Source organism: Piliocolobus tephrosceles, chromosome 15 (assembly GCF_002776525.5).
Source record: "Piliocolobus tephrosceles isolate RC106 chromosome 15, ASM277652v3, whole genome shotgun sequence".
Classification (NCBI taxonomy): Eukaryota; Metazoa; Chordata; class Mammalia; order Primates; family Cercopithecidae; genus Piliocolobus; species Piliocolobus tephrosceles.
The window spans coordinates 41046431-41058941 of NC_045448.1; positions in this window are offsets into that span (position 1 = coordinate 41046431).

Genomic DNA, 12511 nt, shown 5'->3' on the forward strand with positions numbered 1-12511 from the left:
AAGGAAGGAAGGAAGGAAGGAAGGAAGGAAGGAAGGAAGGAAGGAAGGAAGGAAGGAAGAAAAAAAAAGAGGTTTAACTGGCTCTCAGTTCCGCAGGCTGTACAGGAAGCATGGTTGGGGAAGCCTCAGGAAACTCAATCATGGAGGAAGGGGAAGCTGACACATCTTACATGGCCAGAGCAAGAGGAAGAGAGAGAAGGGGGAGGTGCCACATGCTTCTAAACAACTGCATCTCAAGAGAAGTCACTCACTATCACAAGAACAGCAAGGGGAAAATTCGTCCCCATGATCCAATCACCTTCCCCCAAGCCACTCCTCCAACATTGGGGGATTACACTTTGACATGAGATTTGGGCAGCGACACAGACCCAAACCATATCATTCCTCTTGCAGGTTGAATGGAGAGTGTTGAGATAGAACACTGGGAAGACAGTCAGAGATTACTAGTACTCGATTTCCATTTTTAGCTCAGTTCAAACATTTTATTAATATATGGCTCTCATATTTCACATATTGGTCAATATATTAAAGTCTTTAGAGCACATAAGCCTCTACGGGGGGGAAAAAAAAAAGAAACCCAAGTAGTATGAGATGTGACTCCTGCCTTAAGAGGAAGCACTGCAAAGAGAGTTACATCGCAGCACTACTTAAATAACAATGTATGGCTTTTTTGACACTTTATTTAGATTCAGTATTACACCCATGTCCTAGGAGTTCTTTTTTAGGCTAAAGCATCACGGATTGGCAAAGAAAGACAGCTATAATTAAATAAAATCTTTCATCACTTTTGTAACACTAGAATATGAGATTCACTTACAGATACAGTTTTTGAGACTTAAAGGAAAACTATTCTGCAGTCATTTTGAATGGTTATTCAAACTCAGTTGTATTATTAATTTATAATATGAATATTACCATTTCAAGAGAATTTTCCTCAAATAATAATTTATTTTGTAATAGAATATGTTAGAAAATATGAAACAATAAGTCCATATGCTTTTTAAGATCGTCAGGTAACCATTGTAATTTTTGTAATCTTTTAAATATATTTTTAAATTTTTGCAACTTTTTCTATACAATTATATCTTCCTGACATATCTAAACTGCTCTTGAACTCACATTTCATTTAGTTTAATATTGAATGTATTGTCCATGGAGAACACAGAAAGGCAAGAGACAGTTAATTCAATATCTCCCTGGCATTTTAGATGCCCTTACCTCTAATTCATAACTATCAATTATTAAAACAATACAAAACTCTCATAAAAATGGTGAGAAATGAGCATTGTCTACATAATCCATTTTCACAGCTATTTTAATATTATCTCACAGGAAAGATTGTATTTCTTTGGAATTCCTATTCCCTTCTCTAAAAGTTGATAAACTAATAATTTGTTAAGTCTTGCATAAATGAAAATAAATAACTCATTTCTTTAACTATAATTTCCTCTGATGTTCTTAGTCAAGATTTACTATGTAGTTACCAAATTGGTTTTCTACACACAGAAAACTCATGTTGTTAAATCTTAATCAACAGCAACTTTCGACATACTTAAGTGAGGACATGAATCTCCTTCCCTGAACGGTATGCATCATATGAGAGCTACTGTCTGAATAGTATAGGGCTTGAAAACAGAGTGAGTATGATGGACAGAGAATGTTTAATAAGAACATGATTCTAAAATGGCTTATAAAATGTGAGAAGGCATTTTATTTAACACCTCCATAAGGAAAGGACAAGTGTAATCTGGTATATTGGGCTCAGGTGTGCACCAAACTGCAGAGGCAAATATTCCAGTACTACAAATACAATAGATAATCTGACTACAGTATAGATATTTTTGTCCAAAACTCAGTTGAAATAAAGTTAGAGGCCTTTGATTTTATACTGAGAACAACATGCAAACGTTGAAAGATTCATCCAGAACTACAGATCTTTAGAAAAATACAAAAAGGCAAGGCATGGTGGCTTATGCCTATAATTCCAGCATTTTCGGAGGTTAAGACAGGAGACTCACTTGAGACCAGGAGTTTAAGATCAACTTGGACAACATAGCAAGACCCTGTATCTACAAAAAAAAAAAAAAAAAAAAAAAAAAATAGTGGGGGTTGGTGGTGTGGTGGGCAGCTATACCCATGTAGTTCCAGCTATGTGGGAGGTTGAGGCAGGAGGATCACTAGAAAGAACCCAGGAGGTAGAGGCTACAGTGAGCCATGATCCTGTTTGTGTACTTTAGCTTGGGTGACACAGTGATACCGTGTCTTAAAACAAACAAAGAAAAAAGTAAATGATAGGAAGAAAATGTGTTACATTTTTTGAAACCCTAATAAGAAAACCACATTTTCCTGTCAGAGTAAAATAAGCTAACTTAAATGAAGGAAATTTTGACTTTAAGACAAATCTTTTCTACAGAAGACTAAAACTTAATTAGTGCTATTTGAATCATAGAAGTAGTTCCATCATTCATTCTCTCTGGTGATCTCCAGGAAGATGACATTTATAAGAATGATGAAAATTACCATAGTGTCATGTGGCACCAAAATAAAACCAGGTGCAAAAACTTCTTTCTGCAAGAGAATCTGCTGCTTAGCATGTGGTCTCCTTGCACATTTGTCTTTGGAGAACCACAGTTGAAGTGATACTTTTGGAAACCAACTGCATTTTACCATTGCTATTTAAATAGGCTATAGCTCGATGTGGAAATGAGATATAGTTTTCACTTAGTTTCTAAGCCTCTCTGAAATATTAACATACAATCTGATAGGCAAATCTGATACAATGCCATGCTTTTCTTTAGATATTTCTACTTTTGAGCCAGAGATGTTCAGGTAATAATTTTAAGCAATTGCCGAATAAGAATACATCATAAGGAGATATTCCCACATCATAAACATTACCTTTCAGAATTTAGCATGCCTTAATACTGCTTGTCTCAAATTGTGCTGTAAGAACCCTCAGGAATTTTAATGAAATCCTTCCCAGCTGTCCTGAAGGGAGACCAAGGGACTTGCGAGTGGGATGAGAGGACTCTTTCTCTTAAATCCATTGTAGCTAGAAAAGCCAGGATATCTTACATGGAACCCATACTTCAGATTTCTTGTGAAGAAATAGTACTCCTTAAGATAGTACTGCTTTAAGAAGAAAGGAAAAGTTACTGTTTTTTTGCTTTACAAAGGTTTTTCTGAACTAACAAGCCAGAACCATTGACCTAGTGTCGACTTTAAAAAAAAAAAAAAAAAAAAAAAAAAAAAAAAAAAAAAAAAAAAAAAACTCCTTTAATTTCAGGTATTCTCTGGAGAGTCAGTAAAAACAAAGGCTGAAATGTTTCTTTTCTTACTGTTCTTTTTCACAATACTATGAAATTCATCTTCTCCAAACCTGTCACCACTGCTTATAAACACTAACTTTTTTTTTTTTTTTTTTTTTTTGAGAGAGAGGGGGCAGATACAATAAAAAAGATAGTTAGTATGAAGAGAAGTTCACTATAGCTGGCTGTACCTCTAATGTAATAACACTGCATTTGCTATTTGAATTAAGAAAAGGATCTTTTCATCTAAGGCCTGTGTCCTAGTGATAAAACTAGCAGTGTCTCCAAGATGTAGATGATTCTTAAGTGACATTAGGTGTGGGGTACAGGATGGCAAAAGAATAGGGTAGCAAAAAAGAAAAAAAAAATGGATGATTCAGAGAATGGGTTCTTAAGGAATAAAATGGAAACTCAAGAATAGAGTCAATGAGAAGATGAAGGCTTATAAACTTTTAGAAAAAGAGAGAGTTGGCATATTGGTAATGGATAATTCCAATAAATGAGAGTCCTGCCATGTTGGGGTGGAGGGAGGTAATATCTGAGACTTCTTATTAAAGTGTTACAGTTCCAATACAATTTGGTTTATGTGCTTGGCAAGATATTCAGAACCCTTTAACACGTGAGTAGAAGAACATTTAATGCCATCCAAAGGTTCAGTTCAATTTCTTTTTAAAAAATTTATTTAATCTGTGGAGGAAAATGGGATATTTGGAAGTTAATTTATATATTTATATGTGGGTGTCTGTGTGTGTGTCTCTCTCTCTCTCTCTGTGTGTGTGTGTGTGTGTGTGTGTGTGTGTGTGTGTGGCATCTGTTCTTCTCTCAGTTAATAACTTAGAAGATAACCTAATTTTAGGATAAGTATAATGTGCCTTAGCAAAGCAGAGAGAGGCCTTTGAAAGTGAGTTTAGGGAATCAGAGAGGATTTTCAGCTTTAAAAGGACATAAACCATGCAAATTTCTTTCCACAATAGCCCCAACTGTATTTCTCCATCCAAAAAGTTTCAGGATCCTTCTATAAGTTAACTCCTGTACATCTGTTCCAGTTGGTATATACTACACACACATGTACACAAAAACATGCATACATACCTGCATCATGTTGTAAAAGCAATGGCCTGTATCCTTTAAAAATGCCAGTTGAAAAATACATGCATTATGAATAACATGTAAGTTATTACTATGGACCACATCAATATCTCCCTAAATAGTCAGAACCAATTTTACCTTCCTCCATTTCAAAGATTACCTAGGCCTGCTTTCATGTAGTAATCTCTCATAGAAAATCCTTCTCTTCTTCCACATGTCTTCTCTATCACATGCATTTGAATTTCCTGAATTTTCTATATTCGCTGGATGCACATTCACACAAAACCACACATTTCCCCTGATGTCCCATGGTGAAAAACATGATGTTCTGCACATGTTTGGCATGTCACCAAGGTTTTTGACCCGCCGGCTGGCACTCCAAGCTAGTGTGCTTCTTGGGTAGTGCTTCCTGGAGCAGAAGCATGACTGTTAAACTGATACTGTAAAATAATTTTTCTAAGGAAGCCTGTAGTGCCATAAATACATTCTACTTGAACTGGCTAAATTATGCTTCTGACAGTGTTTTTCTGCAAGATTTATTGTTTTGTTTTTGTTATTGCTGAGGGTAGGGAAGAAATGAAGACGTGGGAATATGACTTGAGAAAATATTCTGAGAACTCATCATTCCTCTATGGGTATTGCCCTTAGGCATAACTTTTCACTAAAAGAAGGATCAAAATGTAATAATTCAATTTTCTCTTTCTGCATCAAAAGGGCCCTCTGAGCTAAAGAATAGAAAAATCTCATCAAATGATGGAAAAATTGCATCTAATTCATCAAATTATTTCATGACCCATTTTGAGTAGGTGAAATCACAATTAAAACTTAATGTGGAAAAAATGGATTTGTAGCTGTGGCAAATAAAATTTCTTAATGATAGCCTTTTGGCGTTGGTCTTTTAAAGCATGTAACACTTTCCTTCACCTAGGAAATTTAAATCTATCAGCAAACTCCTTTGACTTTTCATGAAAATAATTTTGCTAATATCCATAAACTCGGAAAGAAGCCTTATTGAAAGCACAAATGATCTTTTTAATAAATCAGTGCTTTATCGTAAGTGTAACTTATGGTCTTCCTTTTTTGGGCTAAGACTTTAGTTTTAAAAAGAAAAAGAGAAAAAGTAAAATGAAAGGGCTTGTAGGTCAAATCTTTTTGTAAAGTCTCTATATTACTGTATCCATGTAAGACATATTTTTGTTCTTCATACGCATAGTACTTTTTCAAAAAGAGTGAAGTAATTTGCCTGAGTTGTTTCAGAAAGGTTTATATTACTCATTTTTCTTTTCTTTTTTTTTTTTTTTTTTGAGACGGAGTCTCACTCTGTCTCCCAGGCTGGAGTGCAGTGGCCGGATCTCAGCTCACTGCAAGCTCCGCCTCCCGGGTTCACGCCATTCTCCTGCCTCAGCCTCCGGAGTAGCTGGGACTACAGGCGCCCACCACCTCGCCCAGCTAGTTTTTTGTATTTTTTAGTAGAGACGGGGTTTCACCGTGTTAGCCAGGATGGTCTTGATCTCCTGACCTCGTGATCCGCCCGTCTCGGCCTCCCAAAGTGCTGGGATTACAGGCCTGAGCCACCGCGCCCGGCTCATTTTTCTTAATGGATTCACAGAACGCTTGTTACATTTTTCTATGTTGTCTCATATGAAGAAACATAGTATTGCTTATGCTTAGGTTAACTCTACAGATATTTTTTACTTTTTAGTTTTTTGATATATTATATTTGTACATATTTACAGGGTACATGTGGAATTTTGCTACATGCATAGAATGGACAATGATCAAATCAGCATATTTAGGGTATCCATCACCTGAGTATTTATCATTTCTATGCATTGGGTATACTTCTGGTCATCTCTTCTAGCTATCTTGAAGAACACAATACATTGTTGTTAACAATAGTCACTCCACTCTGCTATCAAACCTTAGGATGCATTCCTTTTATTTAACTGTATGTTGGTACTCATCAACCTATCTGTCTTCATCACCCCCATCCCTACTCCATATACCCTTCTAAGTCTCCCGTATCCATCATTCCATTCTCTACCTCCACGTGATCTACTTTTTAAACTCTCACATATGAGTAACAACATGCAATATTTGTCTTTCTATGCCTGGCTTATTTTACTTAAAGTAATGACATCCAGTTGCATCCATGTCACTGCAAATGACAAGTTTTCATCTTTTTTGATGGTTGAGTAATATGCCATTGTGTATATACGCACACACAGACACACATTTTCTTTACTGATTTATCGGTTGATGGGCACTTAGGTTGATTCCATATCTTGGTTATTGTGAATAGTGCTGCAGTAAACACAGGAGTGTACGTATCTCTTTGATATATTCATTTATTTTCCTTTGGATAAATACTCAGTAGTGGGCTTGCTAGATCATATAGTAGTTCTATTTTTAGTTTTTTGAAAAATCTCCATACTGTTTTTCATAGTGGCTAAATTTGCATTCACACCAACAGCATATAAGGGGTCCCTTTTCCCCACATCCTCATGAGCATCTGCTATTTTTTGTCTTTTTAATAATGGCCTTTATAACTTGGATAAGATGATATCTCATTATGGTTTTGATTTGCATTTCTCTGATGATTTGTGATATTAAGTATTAAACCTGTTGCCTGTTTTTATGTCTTCTTTTGAGTAATGTCTGTCCAGTCCTTTGCCCACTTTTTCATGTGATTTTTCTTTTTTTTTTTTTTTTTTTCTTTTTTTACTGCTAGGTTGTTTGAGTACCTTGTGTATCATAGGTTTTATTCCCTTGTAAGATGAGTAGTTTGCAAATATTGTCTCCCATTCAAGAGACTATCTCTTCATTCTGTTGATTGTTTATCATTTTTATTTTTGCTGTGCAGAAGTCTTTCATTTTAATATAGTCCTATTTGTTGATTTTTGTTTCTGTTGCCTGTACAGGTATCCTTTCCTAAGGTCAGTCATGCCATAGAAGTAAATTAGGGAGATTGCCCATTTTAGGTATTACTCAGGCAGTGCAGGAAAAGTAGAGAGATAAAATAATTTTCAAGTTGAAACAAAAGGTTCTATGGGATCAGATGATCTAGCCTACTATAAGGTTCATATTAGCAGCACCATGTTTATCTTGTTAGCAGTTTATCACCAGTGCCTTCCCATTGCCTGGGGATGGATGCTGGGTTAATGTTTGTTAAGTATATAAGTGCATAAAAATCTACTGGGTATGCATCCTTCAGGGAAAGTACTGCAAGGAGTTTTAAAGGACATAGATACCATGATCCTGAAACTCAGCAATCAAGTGGCATGAAGACAAACACAGCGTGACTTAGGGGCTGGTATTCTTTTTTTTTTTTTTTTTTTTTTTTTTTTTTTTTTTTTTTTTTTTGGCATCAGGAATGGACAGTTTGAGGCTTAAGAAGAAAGATAATCTGAATGTATATAGTCTCACTATTATAATTTTTTTTTTTTTGCATTTCCAATCATTTGTTTGTCTGGCATTCTTCCAGTTGCCTGAGCCAAAATCCTTAGAATGATACATAATTCCTCTTATTTGCTCTTCTGATCCATAAACAAATTATATTGGTTCCAATTTTGAAATATTTCTAGAATCTTGACACCAGATGGTCTGCTGCCATCCTAATCTGAGCAATCATCTTTTCTCTCCATATTATTGTCAAGTCTTCTTATTTATCCCCTGCTACTACCCTTACCACACTCCAGTTGCACCTAGCAACTGCAGTAATTCATTTGAAAAGTAAGCCTGATCATGTCATTCCAATAACTTCCCATTCCACTCCTAGGAAGGGACAAAAATCCTTCCACATGGCCACAAGGCCCTCCCTGCTCCATTATTTGCTTTCTCCCAGACCTTCTCTCTGCTTACCTCCACTTGCTCACCATCATACAGCTGCACTGGCCACCATGTTGGTTTTCAAACACTAATGACATGCTCCCGCTTTATAGGCTTTATCCTCTTTGTTCCCTCTCTTAGTTCTTAATGCAGTCGCCTTCTTGGCTCACTCCCTCACCTCCTTCTAGCTGCTGCTCAAATCTCACCTCCATTCTGAGGCTTATACTATCAACTCTCTTTAGTGTTTCAAGTGGTCCATCTACTTCCTTTCCCATCCTCCCCAATCCTGATTCTCTTAACCCTTCCTACTCTTTGTTTTCTATAATACATGCAACTCTCAGATATAATACATGTATTTTGCTTTTATGTTTGTTGCTTATTTTCTGCCTCTTCCACCAGGGCGTTATCTCTTCTAGAGGAAAAATTCTTGTCTATTTTCTTCACTGAGGTATTCCCAGGATCTATTATACCTGGCACATAGTTGCACACTTAGTGAATAGTTGTTGAATAAATGAATGGCAAGGTTTTATCTGTGCCCATTCACTTTTGATGCCGCATAAAACACGACACATAAGAGACAAAGGCTTTGTACAGGATGAACATAAACAGTGTCTTAGTCAACTTGGACTACTGCTACAAATACCATACACTGGGTGGCTTTAACAACAAACATGTATTTCTCACAGTTACGGAGGCTGAGAAATTCAAATTCAAGGTGCTGGCAGACTCAGTGTCTGATGAAGGCCAACTTCCAAATCTGTAGAAGGCTACACCCTTGCTGTATCCTCACATGGGGGGAGAGAGAGAGAGAGAAAGAGAGAGAGAGAGAGAGATCTGGTATCTTCATCTCCATATTAGAATATAAATTTTATCCAAATTCAGATACCTCCCAAAAATATTACTGTTAAATGCCATCACATTTGGGATTAAAATACCAACATACAAATTTGGAGGGGGGAAAACAAACATTCAGTCCACAGCAATCAGTATTCTGTTATTTTAGGCATAAAAATCTTCAAATACAAAGGAGCAAATTAATCAGCACATATTTACTGATAACTTAATGTATGTTTCACACATTTATCTAGATTTCAGGTGAATACAGAAGAAACATAGAATATGGTTCTTATCTCCAAGACATCCTCTTGGTTGCAATTGGTTAATCAACAAGTCTGATTCATATTCATCAGCATAAGAATTACAGCTCTTTATATGACATTATGACACTGTTCGCAAACTTGAATATGACTAAAAATTACTCGGGGGTTCTTTCCCCAGAGTATTTGATCAAGAAGGTCAGGGTTGGACCAGAGAATCTGCAGTTCCAGTAAGTTTCCAGGAGATACAAATGTGGCTATACTACACTTTGAGAACCACTGCTCTATGATGGTGCTCTCAATCCTGAAAGCACATTAAAATCATCTGGTTTTTTAGAGAAATGCAAATCAAAATCACAATGAAATACCATCTCATGCCAGTTAGAATGGTGATCATTAAAAAGTCAGGAAACAACAGATACTGGAGAGGACGTGGAGAAATAGAACAGCTTTCACACTGTTGGTGGGAGTGTAAATTAGTTTACCCATTGTGGAAGACGGTGTGGCCATTCCTCAAGGATCTAGAACTAGAAATACTATTTGACCCAGCAATTCCATTACTGGGTATATACCCAAAGGATTATAAATCATTCTACTATAAAGACACATGCATACGTATATTTATTGCGACACTGTTCACAATAGCAAAGACTTGGAACCAACCCACATGCCCAACAATGATAGACTGGATAAAGAAAATGTGGCACATGTATACCATGGAATACTATGCAGGCATAAAAAAGGATGAGTTCATGTCCTTTGCAGGGACATGGATGAAGCTGGAAACCATCATTCTCAGCAAACTAACACAAGAACAGAAAGCCAAACAATGCATGTTCTCACTCACAAGTGAGAGTTGAACAATGAGAATACATGGACACAGGGAGGGGAACATCACATACCAGGGCCTGTCAGGGACTGGGGGTCTAGGGGAGGGACAGCATTAGGAAAAATACCTAATGTAGATGACAGGTTGATGGGTGCAGCAAACCACCACAGCACCTGTATACCTATGTAACTAATCTGCACGTTCTGCACATGTACCCCAGAACTTAAAGTATAATAAAAAAATTGATTTTTAATTAAAACATATATATTGATTATAAGGCACTAAATGCATAAATTTATATTTAGTTAGTGTGGGGTGGGACATAGTCAATTTGATAATGTCCATCCAGTGAAGAATGATTATTCTATTATTATGTGAAGTTAGTTTTCATATTAAAACAATTGAGCATAGAAATACTATTCTAGGTGAGAAGGTTTTTTTATGGTGAATAAATGCATTCTATCTGTTAACTGATCTTTTATTTCAGCATGATTTTTAGACTTTAACTTAAGAGAATAAGTTTAAGCATTATCATCTTTTTTTCAGCTCCCATCACTACTCGAACATGTAATAGACAAGATTGGAAAGGAAAAGACATATATCTACAAATTCAGGTATACTCTCTTTGGAAATAAATCATCTTTCCAGCAAATGTCATTTTTATTTCATTTTTGAATAATAATTCCAACAAATATCAGGAAGATCAGCATCTCAAGATTACCATTCTTCTGGATTATACTGACATGCTCAAACATTTTACTTAAAACAGAACTGCTCCGTCAAAGTGGCTAGGTCAGACAGGTCTTTCGGAGTAAACATCAGGCTCAGGTAGAACCAGCCCTCATCTAAGAACATGGAAACCCTAGTATGACTTTTCAGGATTTGTTCTATCTGGAAACCTTCACTTTTTGACAAAGGTTCTAACAGGGTGAATCTTCAGTGAGGCAGAAATCTGGATTACTTTTTCTCAAGATGTTCCTTATTCCTATGCAAAGTTTTCTATTTACACTCCAGGTACCATCTCTGCATACCAAGAAAATTTCAGAATAAAAGCTGTGTGTAGCTTGAAAAGTTACTGTCACACCTTAGCCCTATTAAAACACTATCTATTACATTACTAAATGGGCCCATTGCAATTGTGAAAATCTTCTCTAGGAGGACTAACTTATTCATCTACACCATCTAATCATAAAAGGGCTGGCAAATATATATATACACAGAACTTCCCTTAACTCAAAATCTTCTTTAAGGGAAGTTTTGCTTTTTGAGCTGGAACTTTCCTCTCTAAACATCCTGAAGAGACCATGTTTTATTCATCTGATATTTACATTCACACTCCCAGTCTAGCATACCATGTGGAAAGCACTGATTGAGTGTTGAATTAAATTCCTACCATTCATCCTATTTCTACTTACACAAAATATGTCCCTATAGTGTTTCTGTTTGTCTCATTGGAGATACATAGAACAAATGTAATAACTCTTGAACATGAAAATTCTTCACATATTTTATGACATCTATTTTGTTCCTATATTGTTAGTGTTCTTTACTCCAGACTAAACATCTCCAATTCCTCTATTTTATATATATTAAGGAATCAACAATCCATACCACCTTGCCATTTGGTCTCTAACTTCTGACCTCAAGTGATCCATCCACCTCAGCCTCCCAATCTTGCATCTTATATCTTACATTAATTAATATTCGGATTTCCAGTCATTTATAAATGTAATAACCATGACTTCTCTCTCATCTTCAAAGGTGTTGGTAAAAATGTGGACAGTTCTATACTGCTTCATCAGAGGCCTCCCTTCAGGTTGCATGAATCCATTAATCCACACTCTTTGGGGGTTTATCAGTAAGCTGCACTGGTGTGTCATACAATGGATGTCTCCCCAATGTTTTATAAGACGTACCATAAAAGATTGTAATATCTAAATGAAATTAGAGCTTACAACATACATTTTCAGCAACATACAATTTGACTGTCAACACCGAAACTAACGTTAGTTTGGACAAAACTATACTTACATGTTACAATCAATTAGCAGACAGTTACCAGCTTTTCAAAATTTTGGTTATTCCAGAACAGTTTGAGATAATCATTAAAAGAAAATCATCAATGCAAAGCAATACGTTAATCCGTAAGAACTACATGCTTAAAAGTGAGTATTGTTGAATACTCTAAAGTTTATTGTCTTTTAAAACAGAATATCTACAGAAATTAGTTTTTAAAGCAATACACCTTCTCCCCTATGACATGGAAACATGCATTTTAAGAAGAAAGAAAAATTTACCCACCTTGGTACAATGAGAGCTTGCTGTGAGTCTTTCGATTGCAGAATGAAGTTATTTTCTGT